This window comes from Ambystoma mexicanum, chromosome 13 (genome assembly GCF_040938575.1).
Source record: "Ambystoma mexicanum isolate Mex_15411 chromosome 13, UKY_AmexF1_1, whole genome shotgun sequence".
NCBI lineage: Eukaryota > Metazoa > Chordata > Amphibia > Caudata > Ambystomatidae > Ambystoma > Ambystoma mexicanum.
This window is the reverse complement of record NC_090938.1, coordinates 363,457,663-363,475,054: the sequence shown is the minus strand read 5'-3', so window position 1 is coordinate 363,475,054 and position 17,392 is coordinate 363,457,663. Positions and strand designations below refer to the sequence as shown.

The following is a 17,392-nucleotide window of genomic DNA, read 5'->3' as shown; positions in this document are numbered from 1 at the left end:
TGACGGTACCCCTTGGGCTACCTGGGTGAGTGAAGGGTTGAAAAACGTAGAGGGATGGATTAAGGGTTACAAAGTAAACACTTATGAAGGTATGAAGAATCTTTTTATGTTGGAGTCAATTTATGATGCCTGCTCTCCTGAGCTCAGACAGCACTTGGCTGATTCAAAGGAATTAGATTCCCGAAAACTAGCTAAGGCTGCTGACTTGTGGGTTGCCAACAGGGCCACTCACAAGGATTCTGGGGTAACTCAGAAAAAGGATGAGGGGAAACAGCCTAAAAAGGACTCCAAAGAGAATTCTAATACTGCAAATTCCAAAGAGGGCCCAAAACAAAACCAGAAGGGTAAGCCACCAGGGAAACCACAGCAGAATAGTGTCTCCTCTGGTGCCAAACCAGAGGGAGGTCAGAACAAGCCTCCATTCCAGAAGGCATTTGGTAAATGCTTTGTTTGTGGCTCTACTGACCATGTGAAAGGAGATCCCAGATGCAAGGGTAAACCTTCAGGGATCCAACTTGCCTCCTTAGCCTTCGCTCCAGAAGAGGAAGTCCCCATGGCAAGTGGAAACTTTCTACTGCTGGCTGATGAACCCATTGGTGTCTCAGCCAGTGTTTCTTTAGTCTCTCTGGGGTTGTGGGAACAACAGAATTTAGATGTGTATAATTATATCCCATATAATACTAAAGAGTATTATAAAGACAGTGTCCAGGTGAATGGTCAGGAGACTCCTGCCATTAGAGACACTGGGGCCAGCATAACTGGTGGTTGAATCATTTTCCAAGGCAGAGGATGTTGCTAAGGCACCCAAATGCCTTACCAAGTTAGCTGGAGGGCCTGTGCAGATGTGTCCCCATTTACCAGTTCTCATCCAGTGTAATGACATGGCTGTAAAAATACCTGTCAGTGTACAATGTGAAGTGCCAGGTAGGGTTCTGTTGGGTAATGACCTAAAAGCTCTTGGAGTTGTGTCACATACCCCCAGACCACCTAGTAAAAGGTTACAGGAGCTCACAAAACCTGCAAGAGAGAAAGTCCTGAGAGGGTTATCTCAGGAGATGATGACAGAGATCACTCCTTTACCACTGGAGCAACTCACTGCAGTAACTACCAGATCAGGAGCAAAGGGGCAACCCAAGACTCCTAGGAAAAAGTCTGCAGCAAGCACTCCAGTGCTTCCAACAGTTACACCTGTAACTCCACCTCCAGCTGAGGCTGAGAGGGAGGTACAACCCTGTATGGTTGAACTGGACTCTGAAGAAGAGCTAGTGGGAGGCCGAGAACTTATTGGAGATCTAGACCCTGAGGACCATCCTGAGCTGCAGTCTTGACTGGCAGAAGGTGGGCCCAGCAGGGCAGCTTTCCGTAAGGGACAAAGAGAATGTCCAACTCTGGAGGGTCTCCGCCAACAGGCAGCTGCTTAGGCTGATGGGCAAGAGTCTGGGAAGTATAGGTTGCACTGGGAAGATGGCCTCTTCTACAGTGAACCAACTGAGTCTGAACCTGGACACTACAAACGCCTTGTAGTACCTTAAGAAAACAGACAACAGTTCTTGCACTTAGACCACGAGATTCCTTTGGCTGGTCACTTGAGCTTCAAGAAGACCAAGGAAAGGCTCTCACTCTACTTCTATTGGCCAAAAATTGGGGCCGAAGTAGATAAGTTTTGGAAGAGCTGCCATACCTGCCAAACTTCTGGTAAGGTTGGCGCCAAGAATGTGGCACCCTTAGTGCCTCTCCCAGTTGTGGGAGTCCCATTTGAGAGGGTAGGGATTGACATTGTTGGTCCCCTTGATCCCCCTACCTCCTCAGGCAACAGGTTTATCCTTGTTGTAGTAGACCATGCTACTAGACACCCTGAGGCAATTCCTATGAGGACTGTTACAGCTCCGGCTGTGGCTAAGGCCCTCCTTGGTACATTTATACCAGGGTTGGGTTTCCTAAGGAAGTAATATCCGACAGGGGGTCGAACTTTATGTCCCACTACATGAAAGCCATGTGGAAAACCTGTGGAGTTACTTACAAGCTCTCAACCGCCTACCACCCCCAAACCAATGGATTGGCAGAAAGATTTAACAGAACCATGAAGAGCATGATAGGTGCTTTAGAGGAACCTCTGAAAAGAAAGTGGGACCTTCTACTGCCATGCCTTCTCTTTGCTTATAGAGAAGTCCCTCAGGAGGGAGTAGGTTATTCTCCCTTTGAACTTCTCTACGGCCATCCGGTCAGAGGTCCATTGGCCCTGATTAAGGAGGGGTTGGAAGGCGCTCCTCCCCTCAAGCCAGTCAGAGTGACTGACTATGTGATAGGTCTCCGAAGGAGAATGTCACACATGATGGCAGAAGCTAGTGATAACCTGAAAGCTGGACAAGCTTTGGTCAAGCATTGGCATGATCAAAAGGCTAACATGGTTGAGTTCACTCAAGACCAGTTAGTTCTCGTTATGCTCCCAACAAGGCAGAGGGCCTTGCAAGACAAATGGATGGGACCCTTCAAAGATGTGGGAAAACTTGGAGAGGTCAACTATCTGGTGGATCTGGGCAGACCCAGGGAAGCTCCTAGAGTCTTCCACACCAACCGACTGAAAGCGTACATCTCCAGACCTGAAGTAGGAGCCTTGCTTCTAGCTTCAGCAGCAGAGGAAGAAGAGAGTAAGTCTCTCCCTGATCTCCTCAGAGGTGTACCTTTGGATGAAAAAATTGAAGGAGTCAATCTCTCTTCAGATCTGACACCTGAGCAACAAGAGGAATGCAAATCTATGTTAAATCAGTTTGCCTCCCTGTTCTCACTCTCACCAGGCTTGACCCCTTGGGGACAGCACGAGATACTCACTGGTGACTGTCTGCCAGTCAAAAGCAGAGGATACCGAATGTCAGAAAATGTGAGAACCCATATCAAGGGGGAGGTCAAGAAGATGCTTGATCTCGGGGTAATAGAACCCTCTACTAGTCCATGGTCTAGCCCAGTGGTGTTAGTACCAAAGGCAGGATCCAGAGACTTGAGATTCTGTGTGGACTATAGAGCTCTTAATGCAGTCACCAAGGCTGATGCCCACCCTTTACCAAGGACAGATGAGTTGGTGGATAAACTTGGCGCAGCCAAGTACCTCAGCACATTTGACCTTACGTCAGGCTATTGGCAAATAGCCTTGACAGACCATGCCAAGGAGAAAACTGCATTTTCCACCCCAATTGGCTTGTACCAGTTTAAGGTCATTCCTTTTGGATTAAAAAATGCACCTGCTACATTCCAAAGGATGGTGAACCAAGTTCTAGCTGGGATGGAGGACTTCTGCATGGCATACTTGGATGACATTGCAGTCTTCAGCCACTCCTGGGAAGATCATGTGAACCACCTAGGACATGTTTTTCAGGCTCTTGGACAGGCCAATTTGACTATCAAGGCAAGTAAATGCCAGATAGGTCAAAGTAAGGTGGTCTACCTTGGGCATGAGGTAGGAGGTGGAGAAATAAGGCCTTTGCTCAGCAAGATTGAAGCTGTGCAAAATTGGACAACACCTACTACTCAAACCCAAGTGAGAGCCTTCCTAGGCCTCACTGGGTATTACAGGAATTTCATTTAGTACTATGGGACCATAGCTTCTCCACTGAATGTAATCTCCTCTCCAAAATTCCCGAAAAAGGTCAACTTGAATGAGGAGTGCAATCAGGCCTTTGAAAAACTGAAGAAAGCTCTATGCCAAGCTCCAGTATTGAGAGCTCCTGACTACCACCAAACTTTCATTGTACAAACTGATGCTTCCAATGTAGGTATAGGTGCAGTTCTGAGCCAACTGGATGAGAAGGGTAGGGAACACCCCATTTGCTTCATCAGCCGTAAGCTGAAGGATCCTGAGACAAGGTGGGCAACAATAGAAAGAGAATGCTTTGCTATTGTGTGGGCACTGAAGAAGTTTAGGCCATACTTGTATGGTTCTACTTTTGTCATTCAGACTGACCACCAACCCTTGAGATGGTTAATGCAAATGAAGGGAGAAAATCCAAAACTATTGAGATGGTCAATCTGCCTGCAAGGGTTTGATTTCACCATTGAGCACAGGTCAGGGTGTCACCATCAAAATGCTGATGGACTCTCTAAGATGTATGTCATCGACTAGAGGTATGATGTTCATCCAGGAGTGGATTAAATCCTCCTGTCCCTTAGTCTGGGGGGGGGGGCGAGTGTTAGGGAGAAATCTCTGTTTAGGCTGAATTTCCTAACCTAGTGAGTCCCCCAGCAGCTTTGCTGGATTTTTGGGGTTTATTTTTTCACCTGCCAAGAGTGAGACTCTTTTACCCTTACTCTTGGACATGATTTGAGTGTGTTTCTTTGGATCTAGATGTGTTTAATGGGCTATGGGGTCTTTTACCCCATAGGGCTTCATGTGCTTTTGTGATATGTGTTACACAGCACCCTCAGTGCAGTGACACAGGGGTGTCATAGTGACCCCCAGTATAGACTCCATACCCTGGGACCGACTACTGTCTCCCAGGGCATGTAAAGTCACCATTGACTTTACTAGTCTTAAATTCTGAACAGAACCACTACAAACCATCATATTGTGGACGTACTGGCTGGGGCAATTCGATTGCCCCAGGATCTGTTAGTCGAAGGGGCACGTCTCCGTCCCCCCTGATCGAGTTTTGGCTGGTGGCAGTTGATACTACTTATTATATTCAACCGTGAATATTTTCCTATGGGATTTCCCATTGTTTTAGGCTACTACCTTTATTTAATTATTTACGGTAGCCTCGAACATACCGCCGGTTTATTTCATTAATATTAATTCGCCGGTTAGTATTTTTTGCCAAAACTTGATTCTAAAAAGGCGTTTGTGTTCTCTTCTGTGACTCCAACCCAAATCGAGCCCTTTGTTCCACTTTTTGGCGGGCTTCTCCACAGAAGCCCTCCAAAGTGGTGCCACTCTGTCTGGGGTACTTAAGAGGGGTGGAGGGGAATTTAGGCACCCTGGACTGAGTTGCCTAGGCAACTCAAGTCGCACTCCGTCCTGATTGGCCCAAGTGGTGAGCCGGACAGCTCACCACTTAGCATGTTTGAGTGACAGCTAGGCTGAGTGAATGGGGGTTTGCTGCATAAAAGCAGGGCTTCGGGGACTGGAACTTCAGAAATCGCCACAGGACCTAAGAATCCGACGAGGGAGAAGCTGAGCTGACCTGCCACGACACCACCACCGGTGGAGCCCTGCTGGACTGCCTCACCACTTTTCCCAACGACAGAGAAGATCTCCCGCCGGAGAGTCTTCTCCCTTTGACTGGTGGGGATAACCAGTTTCACCGTCTTTTCGCCTTCCCGATGTACCATCGTGGCCGCCTTGCCCGTGCCAAGCACCCTGGCAACCGAGATACCACGTTTTACCACGACCGCGAAACAAAGGTACCACCTTTAACCGGAAAACTCCACGGCTGGTTTCTGCCCTGGTAGTGCAACGACCTTCATCTTTCCTCCAAGTTGAGATCTTCTCTTCCCCTGGATGACGACGCAACTTGCACCCACTACCAGGAACGGTGTCCAGTCAATTGGTCGAAAAAAAACTGGTCGACTGCAATTTGGTCGACGCAATTTGGTCGAAAACCAAATGGTCGAATTTTTTTTTTTATTTATATATTTATTTTTAGGGTTTTCGTTTAGTAAAAAAAGGGGTTTTTAGAGAAAAAAAGGGGGTTGGGGGGGGACCCCCCCAAAAAAATAAAAAAAAAGGGTTAAAATAATAAAAAAAAAAAATCGACCATTTGGTTTTCGACCAAATTGGTTCGACCATTTGTCTGGTCGACCAATTTTTTTCGACCAAATGTCTGGCAACCCCAGGAACAACTACCACCGCTGGAGGATCCTTCCCACTTAAGGTACCGTGTCCCGTCTGGCTTCCCTTGCTACCGACTGTACGGGGTAGATTTAGCCCCCGGCCTTCGAACCTGGGTTAGCCTGGGACACCCGGGCTAAACTTTCCTAAGCCTCTCTAAACTCTTTTTGAACCCTCTGCAAGACTTTCTGAGCCTAGTGTAACCGTGTGATCTTGGGAGCATTTGTGCTCTGCTCTCTCTAAGAGTGTGCCCAGCCTTTGGTCTTTGGCTCACCAGTGACTTTTGCTCTTCTGCCTTGCTTATAGTGGTGTACCTTTCCATATTCTGTCTTTTTCCCTCCCTTTCTCACAAACTTATTGGAGTGCAATCTAGTTAAGCGCTCACCTCTGTATAAAAATAAGTGGTGTTTTACTGTGACATATCTGATAAGGAAAAAGGGGTGTATATATTACAATAGTAACTGTGTTTAGAATATTTTACAATAAGAGTGCTGGAGTGTTTCAAACTGTGTGTTTTTAAATAAATAATTATATACTTTGATACCAAAGCTCTGGTCAGTGTTTGCTTGCATTATTGTATCTGAGTGCCTATTGTGTATACTTTGCATACTGCCTAACTCTTCTTGAGGGAAGTCTGACTGCTCAGCCATAGCTACCAGGTAAATCTGGGTGGTGCAGACTGCTACCAAGTGGGTTTACTGCCAACACCTGTAGTCTTAAATCTTTTGCAGTGGTCCCTAAGGGAACTGCACAGGTTTCTGCCTAACAGCCCCCAGTGTTTTGAATGTGGAGAATGGGGGCACTTGGAGAGGTTATGTCCAAAGAAAATCAAGTCAGAGCCAATGGACATCGGAAGTTTTGAAAGAGCTGGGGGAAAGGAAGTAGATCCATGCAGTTCAATCCTAAATCACCAGATCACCTATCCCTTTGTTTGTGAGTCTGAAGTGGAAGGTCGGCCAACCAGAGCCTTGTTGGACTCTGGAAGTCTACAGACAGCAGTCCAACCGGAACTGGTAAGAGAAGTGAGAGGTTCAAATGAAAGTATACCCATTCGATGTGTTCACGGGGATGTTAAAATATACCCACTTAAGAAAATCAAGATAAAGTTAGCAGGTGAGCAAATGGCTGTAAAAGCCGCTGTGATGCCAACGTTGCCTGAATCGCTTTTGATTGGCTCTGATGTCCCAGATCTTCGCTGCCTTATCCACAAATTGGAAAACCACTGGCTGAAAGAAGCCCCCTTTTATGACCAAGACCTAAACGGCGGAAAGCCTAAGTTGAAGAAGAGTAAGTCTACAAAGAGGCTACAAAAAAGGGGCTGGATAGAGAAAAATATGTGTCCGGTGGCGATAGATTGGAGGATTGATGAACAGGGGGACAGCTTTCGCATGGCACAAGAGCTAGACCCAATCCTGAAACACGCAAGAGCCTCAGTGGTCGACAAACCGGAGGGATGAATGCCATGCTTTGTGAAAGAGAACGGCTTATATTATCGCCTTACAGCATCTACAGAAAAAGCAACCACACAACAACTTCTGGTCCCTAGCAAATACTATCAGACTGTATTAGAAGTGGCTCATCTTCAAGTGGGAGATGGACACCTCTGGGCGGAGAAGACCACTCAGAAGATCTTGGCGAGATTCTACTGGCCAGGGATTTATGGCCAGGTGGTACGCTTTTGCCAGCGTTGTCCTGAGTGCCAAAAGAAGAACAATCCCAAAATTTTAAAGGCACCCCTCCAAACCATGCCGTTGATATTGGAACCCGTTCAACGTATAGGGATGGACATAGTCGGACCTCTGGACCCTTCAAGTCGGGGCCACAAATACCTATTAGTAATAGTAGATTATGCCACCAGGTACCCAGAGGCCTTTCCCTTGCGTTCTGCGAATACTCAACAAATATGCAACGTCTTGGTTCCTTTCATGGCCAGAGTGGGGATCCCTAAAGAAATAATCACGGATCGAGGCACTAACTTTATGTCCAGTATATTAAAACAAGTATGCTACACCCTATGTATCAAGCAAATCAGGACGGCAGTATATCATCCCGAGACGGATGGGCTCGTCGAAAGATAAACCAGACGATAAAGCAAATGCTGCGGAAAACCATCCTGCCAGGAGAGAGGAATTGGGACCGACTAATACCATGGATCTTGATGACGCTGAGAAATACCCCCCAATCATCTACGGGCTTCGCTCCTTTCGAGTTGTTATTCGGCAGACCAGTAAGGACTCTCCTGGATATCCTAAAGGAGAGTTGGGAGGAGCAGCCAATTACAGAAGTGTCATTGACCGAATATGCGGCTCAGCTGAAGTCCATAGTGGAGAAATTGCAGGAGGTGGCACAGTCACATCTACAACAGGCTCAGGTCAAACAAGAGCATTATTACAACCAAAGAACGAAGTTACGTACCTTCCAGGTGGGGGACCAAGTCCTTGTGCTACTCCCTAACACAGAAAATAAGGTGCTAGCATCTTGGAAGGGTCCATACCAGATAAAAGAAGTTTTGGGCTCTGTTACTTACCGAGTCCATCAACCTGGGAATAGAATTCTCTTTCAAACATACCACATTAATCTTTTAAAGGAATGGAAGGAGCCGGTGGCCACAATAGGGGCGTTCAAGACTGAAGAGATCCCATCAAAGCAGCTACTAAAGCTAGGGGGTCACGCCGTTAAGGAAACTTCAGATATTAATACTGAGCATGACCAAATATCTCCAGAATATCTACCCTCAGCGGAAGACCACATAGGAAAAGAAGCCCTGAATGTCAACCCAGACCTTGGCCCACGTCAAAAGAAAGAACTGTGTGACCTAATCAATCGTTACACAGGGATTTTTTCTTCAGTCCCAGGTAGAACATCATTGACATGTCACCACATACAAACACCCCCAGGTACAAAGGTGAGGCTGAGACCATATAGGATCCCGGGAGCCAGACTACAAGCGGTTAATAAAGAAATAGAAGAGATGCTACGCCTGAAGGTAATAGAACCATCTCACAGTGAGTGGTGTTCACCATTAGTAATGGTCCCTAAACCAGATGGGAGCACTCGCTTATGTATGGATTTTAGAAGGTTAAATGAAGTTTCGAATTTCGATGCATACCCTATGGCCAGAATTGACGATCTGTTAGAGAAGCTGGGCAAAGCGGAGTACCTGTCGACAATTGACCTGACAAAGGGCTATTGGCAGATACCACTGTTCCATGCTGACCGTGAGAAAACAGCTTTCGCATCCCTGGCCGGATTGTTCCAGTTTACTGTGTTACCCTTCGGGCTACATGGTGCCCCAGCCACATTCCAGAGGCTAATGAACTATTTGATAAAGGGCCATGAAGAATACATCAGAGCATATCTAGACGACATAGTGGTATACAGTCAAAGTTGGCCGGATCACTTAAAACATTTCAAGGCGATATTCCAAACCCTAAAGGAAGCCAGCTTACATGTCAATCCCAAAAAGACCCATTTGGCCAAAAGAAGCCCTGAATGTCAACCCAGACCTTGGCCCACGTCAAAAGAAAGAACTGTGTGACCTAATCAATCGTTACACAGGGATTTTTTCTTCAGTCCCAGGTAGAACATCATTGACATGTCACCACATACAAACACCCCCAGGTACAAAGGTGAGGCTGAGACCATATAGGATCCCGGGAGCCAGACTACAAGCGGTTAATAAAGAAATAGAAGAGATGCTACGCCTGAAGGTAATAGAACCATCTCACAGTGAGTGGTGTTCACCATTAGTAATGGTCCCTAAACCAGATGGGAGCACTCGCTTCTGTATGGATTTTAGAAGGTTAAATGAAGTTTCGAATTTCTATGCATATCCTATGGCCAGAATTGACGATCTGTTAGAGAAGCTGGGCAAAGCGGAGTACCTGTCGACAATTGACCTGACAAAGGGCTATTGGCAGATACCACTGTTCCATGCTGACCGTGAGAAAACAGCTTTCGCATCCCAGGCCGGATTGTTCCAGTTTACTGTGTTACCCTTCGGGCTACATGGTGCCCCAGCCACATTCCAGAGGCTAATGAACTATTTGATAAAGGGCCATGAAGAATACATCAGAGCATATCTAGACAACATAGTGGTATACAGTCAAAGTTGGCCGGATCACTTAAAACATTTCAAGGCGATATTCCAAACCCTAAAGGAAGCCAGCTTACATGTCAATCCCAAAAAGACCCATTTGGCCAAAAGAAGCCCTGAATGTCAACCCAGGCCTTGGCCCACGTCAAAAGAAAGAACTGTGTGACCTAATCAATCGTTACACAGGGATTTTTTCTTCAGTCCCAGGTAGAACATCATTGACATGTCACCACATACAAACACCCCCAGGTACAAAGGTGAGGCTGAGACCATATAGGATCCCGGAAGCCAGACTACAAGCGGTTAATAAAGAAATAGAAGAGATGCTACGGCTTAAGTTAATAGAACCATCTCACAGTGAGTGGTGTTCACCATTAGTAATGGTCCCTAAACCAGATGGGAGCACTCGCTTATGTATGGATTTTAGAAGGTTAAATGAAGTTTCGAATTTCGATGCATACCCTATGCCCAGAATTGACAATCTGTTAGAGAAGCTGGGCAAGGCGGAGTACCTGTCGACAATTGACCTAACAAAGGGCTATTGGCAGATACCACTGTTCCATGCTGACCACGAGAAAACAGCTTTCGCATCCCCGGCCGGATTGTTCCAGTTTACTGTGTTACCCTTCGGGCTACATAGTGCCCCAGCCACATTCCAGAGGCTAATGAACTATTTGATAAAGGGCCATGAAGAATACATCAGAGCATATCTAGACGACATAGTGGTATACAGTCAAAGTTGGCCGGATCACTTAAAACATTTAAAGGTGATATTCCAAACCCTAAAGGAAGCCGGCTTACATGTGAATCCCAAAAAGACCCATTTGGCCAACACATATACCAAATACCTTGGTTACTATGTTGGTCAAGGAGAAATCCGTCCTCAACAAGAGAAAGTAGAGGCCATCAGTAAGCTACAGTTCCCTGTAACGACTAGACAGGTCAGAGCCTTTCTGGGCTTCGTAGAATACTACGGGCGATTCATCCCACACTTCTCGGCAATCGCTGTCCCCCTGACGAACCTTCTGAAAGCCAATGCACCACGTAAGAGAGAATGGAGGAATACAGAAATTGAAGAGGCGTTTGTGGCCCTTAAGAGTGCCCTATCGGATAAGGCCATTCTAAGGTGTCCGGATTTCGAGAAACCTTTTTATCTACATACAGATGCCTCTGGTTCAGGATTAGGCGCTGTACTCTTCCAGAGTAAGGGAGAAGAAGAAAGGCCTGTCTTGTTCATCAGCAGAAAGCTCTTACCTCATGAAATGAATTACGCAACCATCAAAAAAGAGTGCCTGGCAGTGAAATGGGCCGTAGAAACTCTAAAGTACTATCTATTGGGAAGAACATTTACTCTGGTTACGGACCACACTCCCTTGGTCTGGCTGTCCAGGAATAAGGATACAAATCCCTGTGTCTTAAGATGGTTTCTCTCACTACAACCATACTCTTTCCACACCATCCATAAGCCGGGCAGGAAAATGGCTCAAGCTGATTACTTATCCAGATTGCCTGTCCTTCCCGATCGTAAGGGCTTAAGGGGGTGGATTTGTGACAAGGCGGTGGAAAGGAAGGAAGATCAGAGCCAGGACAAGACCTCTAGCAAGAAGCCAATCAGACCTTGGGGGATGAGGTCATAATGGAGGGAGGCTACAACCTGGGAGACCTTGGGGAATGAGGTCATAATGGAGGGAGGCTACAACCTGGGAGAGACAGACAATTGGACCAATGGTAATGCTCTAGAACAAGAAAGATTCCAAGGATATCATACTGATACAGGTCTCTGGCGTTTGTCTTTTGAGTTAGAGAGAAGCGTTGGAGGAGGGCCAGGGGCCTGAGGAGGAGGTGGCCTATGAGTGGGCCTATTGACGTCCAAGCATAAGGAAACAGTAGTCCAAGCTGCACCCGTTGTGCACTATCCTGTTATAACCTGTTTATAGAGACTTGCTAAGACATTTATCCCAAAAGAAGAAGTTAGCCCTGAGAGAGTTGTTGCTGACGGCCCTAACGGCACTTGAGACCCAGCTGGAGACGTCTCTCATCCGTCTCTCTCATCAAAGGAGCTGTCGGATCCGCACGCAGTGCTCGCAGCTGTTGTAAGTCACCAAGGAGGGGGCCGGAAGCAAAGGTGAGCGTTGAGTGAATGAGAGGAAGAGTGAATGAACAGAGAGGCAAAGGACCATGTTAAAGGTTGTCCAGGAAGCCTTCCCAACAAGGGGAGGGGCTGGGCCAAAGAGGCTGGAGTACAAGCAACACCAGTGAGGCTGTGAACTGGAGACTTCCCCTCTGGAGAATAATAGAGAAATGAACAGGGAGGCTTATAAGAAAATATGAGACTTTAAGGAATCGATGGTGAATGATCCCTAGGAAAACAGTTTCCACAGAATAAAAGACAATAGAGCCCCATCTCCTGGAGAAAACCCCCGAACACTGTTAGCCTCAGCAGAATGATTCCTGAACAGTATCTTCATCTTTTGAGAAAGAAAAGCAGATGACATGTTTTCCCCCATTTTCCCCAGAATTAAAGAAGCCTGTTGTTTCTGCAAATAAAAGTCAGTAGGTCTAAGTGTTGAAGGCTGGTATTCTCATTTCCAAGTACCTACAGTGTCCTACAACACATGCTCTTATGACACACAGTGTGGTTACATCACATGAAATCAACAAGTGAAATATAAGTTATGCCCACTTTTGTGTTATTCAACCTTATTAGATAAAGTACATTCACAGCATCACATACATTTCGATAGTCACTTTACTACTGAGTACTGCACAAAGTGATTGTACTCCCTTTGCACGTGGGAGGCCCCACCCATTGAATAACCAACACAGTTTGCTACATCAACATACACGGATTGCTGTACATGACAGACCAAGTCACAGATCGATTTTCCAGTGTTTGATGTGCAGGTTACCAAAGATACAGTATGATCATTGGATTGTAGTCATATATATAGTGGAGTGTGAGGTCACAGAGTAAACATTAGAATGCATGTGTGCATTTGGCCAAATAACGCTTAGCAGGGCTGACCAGGCTCCGGTAGAGAGCAACCCATAAGGTCAGGCATGTGGATGTGTTCTGACAGGAGTCAGGAGTGAGTGCTAGAGACTCACTATGTAATCAGCATGTTCGAATGTGTCATATGTCTTCACTGCATACTGATGCCAGAGGTTTTGAGGCATAGTCTAGTGTAAGTAAGCGGAAAATTATGTGATCAGCGCAACCCAATTTGTCATAGTCGCCGCTGTATTCTTATGTGTGCGGGTAGTCTTGCTTGTGGCCAATGTCCGACAGGAGTGGTGTGTTATACGTACCTAGCAGATTCAGTGGTTATTTGTTGTATGTGTACCCTATCAGTTCATGGCTTCCACTGTCGATTCTTGCAGCTGCGTTAAAACGGTTAGCGACAGCGACAGTCTATGCTTCAACACATTGCAACTAGAGAAGCAAAGGCTATACTTACATGATCTTCTTTGTGGATAGCATGGCAAATCTACCCAGATATTGTGTGCATACTTAAACCTCTCAATTGTTACCTTTACCATGGGCGGCCCAACCTGTGCACACTACCCGCCCATCCCACAAGTTATTTCAGTGTGATTCCAGGCTAGTTCTTGATTGCCTTGCCGGAGCAATGCACAAGAAAACCCCACCTGGACTTCTTACGCAAGACATGGCCATGGCACAATTTCTCCCATGACAATTCCCTGCACTACATCCCAAGTGCAGTGGTGGTGTTATTGTATCACAAGCGCTTTCAGTGCAATTTGCCTGTTTTCCCTGCGCATGCCAGGTGTAGTGACTTGTGGGATCCAAGGGCATGATTGGTGTATGATAGTGTGTGTTATCTGGGCTGCTGTGATAAGGTCCAGAGCGGCTAGGTGCTACAAGGTTGAGCCACCATGAAAACGGCCAGCACCTCCTGGTGGTGAATCTTCATGTGCTCCGATTGGAAATCGGATGGTTAGGGACCAGTTTCAGGATAATGCAGCGAATAGCCCTGTTTTGAGGACCTTTTTGAGGGAAAGGTAGTCTTCTATGCAACGGATGTGCAGCAGAAGAGGTATCCAGATGGTGGGAGATAGGATAGATAAAGCCGAGCTGCCAACTCTTCTAAAGTGGTAAGGGGAGTAGCGAGGAGGAGATCTGAGCCCAATCTTTTTTCTGGGGGGGTTGGTAGTGGATGATTTTATTCTGTAGGAATCCTGGTCCTGTGTTATGGAGGGATCAGTGTGTGATGCAGATGGTTTTGAAGGTCACTCTTAGGCTGATAGGGAGCCAGTGTAGTTCTCTGAAGGTGGTGGTGATGTGTTATCTGAACGTGAGGGCAAGGCGCAGTTTGGCTGCTGAGTTTTGGATTTGCTGGAGTTTCCTGAGGTGGCATGGTAGGACGCCAAGATTGAGGGAGTTGGCGTAGCCTAAGTGGGAGATGATGATGGACAGTATTCCGGCGATTCTTCGTGGACAGGTGAGATAAGGAAAGAATCACTGTAGGATGCGTAGGTGGAAGTGGCAGGCTCTGGAAACAGAGCTGATGTGTTTGTCGAGAGATAGGTCTGCGTCTATGGTGCCTCCAAGGTTTTTAACAGAAGTGGATGCAGCAGGAGGGGCTCACAGGGCTTGTGGCCCTGGTAATGGTTGGGGAATCAGTAGTTTTGCCACATATTAGGATTTCTGACATGCCCTGGTCGAAGATTAGGTGTTTGGTTGTCATACATAGGTCAATATCCGAGAGGCAAAAGGCAAAGTCGGAAGGTAGGGAGGCTGGAGTCTTGGGAATTTTGAAAATGTGCTGGGTGTCATCTGTGTAATTGTAGCAGGTAAGATTTAGAGAGTGAATGAGAACTGGCAGTGGGCTTAGGTAGATGTTGAAGAGGAGGGGTGAAAGGGAGGCTCCTTGTGGGATGAGGGGCGGAGGAGGAAGGTGGAAGGAGAATGATTTGCAAGCAATTTGAGATAAATTAGGTGATCCAAATAAGGGCAGAATCATTGATGCCTACGGTGGGGAGCCTGTTCCTGATTATTGTGTGGTCGTTGGTATCAAAGGCTGCAGATAGTTCCAGGAGGATGAGTGCATCACATCTTTCTGAATCAGTAGTTCTCTCGAGATAGAGACCAGTGAGGTTTTTGTTCCACAGAGGGGTTGGAACTCCGACTGGGCTGGGTGTAGGATTCTATTTGCTTCTGCAAAGAGGCCAAGTTCCTTGTATGCCATGTGGTCTGTTAGTTTAGCAATGAAGCAGGTTTTGGAGATTGGGTGGTAGCTGGATGGGAAGAGTGGGTCGAGGCTGTTATTTTTGAGTAGTGCTTTGACATGAGAGGTTTTGAAGGTGCCAGATAAGAGCAAATTATTGATGATGGAGTAGGCTATGCTGCCTACACAGGTGGAGGTAAGGATCTTTTTTAGAAGGCAGCTGAGCAAGGATCTCCAGGTGAACATGAGGGTCAGAAAAGTGCTAATAGGTTGCAGAAAATGGCCTGGGACAAAGGTTTGAATGAAGAGAAGGTAGATAGGGAGGGCAATGAAACGATTGGATTTGAGAGAAGGCAGGATGTGGAGGGGGGATTCAGAGCTAGTTTTGCAGTGATGGTGCAATGTCTTTCAAGCACAATGTTATGAAAGTGGTTGGATAGTTCATAGCAGAGAGCTTGTGAGCTGTGGGGCGTGGGGGTGGGGTGAGTGGATTGAATTCCCTTATGATTTTGTGAAGTTCCCTGCAAGGGTTTTTGGAGTTGGGGATTCTGTTTCCATAGTGGTTATTTTTGGCTTTCTTGATGCTGCACAGCTATGCCCTGTAGGGAGGGGCGACAGGATGGTGTGGGGGGGGGCATAGTTTTGGAGATCCAATGTTCAAAGAGGTCAATGGGAAGGTGTTCATCCTTGCGAGAGAAATCAGAGAGTGTAAGAGGTAGGGAATCTCCTAGCAAAGTGAGCGTGGGGTGCTGGATCAACGTGGTGGAGGGGGTGTCGCAGGTCAGTGAGATTCTGGTCGTAGCCCAGAGGCCTATATAGGAGAAGGAAAGTGTGGTTGATGGAAGGGCTCAGGTGGAACTTAGCGAGAAAAGACTTGCATTTAGTGCTACAAGGTAGATTCTCTGTGGATATTACTGAAGGATGGCTAGACCTCCTGCTCTGCTGGGTCTGTTATGTACGAGCAAGGAGTAGCTAGGTGGGAAGGCCTCATGTGCGATGGGGTAGAAGTCATCAGTGAACTAGGTTTTAGTGATGAATAGGATGCCTGGGCTGTCAGTGGCTATGAGGTCAAAGATGTTGTGCTTATTTTTGGCTACCGATCTGGTGTTGATGAGTACGCAAGATCATTTGAGAAAATTCTGGTGTATGGTCAGCTTTGCGAGTGGCAGGGGGTTGGGCGGGGTGGGGGGAAAGCCAGAGTGTAGGTGGGAAGATTGCACTGATTGGAGTACGAAAGGGCTTTGTAAACAATGGCGCAGTGGCTGCCAGTAAAGAGAGCAATTCTGCTAAATCTCTGTAAAACTGCAATTCTGAAATGTTTTGCAAATGCTTTCTTTACAACAGTAGATTGCCAGTTTACCACGTAAAGAAACAATGAGGAGAGCCAGTTGTTATGTGGTGCTGATCTAGGGAGCACGCTTAGTGCTGTGTGAGAATCTGATTGGAGCTGTCAGCTAGGTGTTACAAGGTCACATGGGTGGAGCTGTGAAAGGGGCCAACGTGTGGCCATATCAGGTGAAAGCCAAAACCTTTCCCAGGGTGGAAGGTGCATCTTGGGTAGCAGTTAAAAAAGAGGATTCAGGGATGGCTTTTGGAACCATAAGGGCTGCCAGATGAAAGAGCTATATTGTCAAGAGCTTGATATGCAGAGGATGGACACAGTGTACTTAAAAGTTTTGCTTATCCCACTCTACTTTCCTAGCTTTCTTCAAAGATATATCTATTTTTAAAAAGCTCAGCAGAGTGGGACTGCAATTTGGACTAAGTTGGACAGTACAATAAAATAGCACCAAATCCAGGGAAGAATCCAGTTTTAACCTCAGGATGTGGAGGGTATAATCTTCAGTCTAGACAGAGACAAATTGTCCAGTCTCCTATCCATGATTAAGAGTCTGCCGTGTTGATCTTGAAAAGGGGCAGAAAGGGACACCAGTCCTAACTCTATGTATTCACTTTGTTAACACCTGCCTCCCTGATAATAAAGCACATTGCAAAATTCCATTAAATTGTATAGCTTATGTCCTGAGGAGATGAACAGAGGACTCACGTAGGATAGGCTGTCTGTCAGTGTTAGTAACCAAGACTCGAATAAGCCCCAAAGCCCCATCCCTTGAATCGTGAAGTTGCAAAACATGTGACAATCCCTAGTATTTTTGGACCTAGCTTCTCAGATCTCTTTCTTATTCCTGGTTTATTCCTCATGGTCTGAAGATCCCAAAGCTTGTAGCTTCTCCGCACAGGCCTTGGGTGATAATAAGTTGGGGTGAAATACTATTGGACCAATCGCCC

At 46.5% G+C, this 17,392-nt stretch overlaps 1 protein-coding gene across 3 annotated transcripts in view; it reads right to left on the bottom strand.

Annotated features, from left to right (window-relative positions):
- LOC138520143 (protein IWS1 homolog A-like) overlaps nucleotides 1–17,392 on the bottom strand; it is a 721,593-nt gene that overhangs the window by 27,039 nt on the left and 677,162 nt on the right. The window lies entirely within an intron of this gene.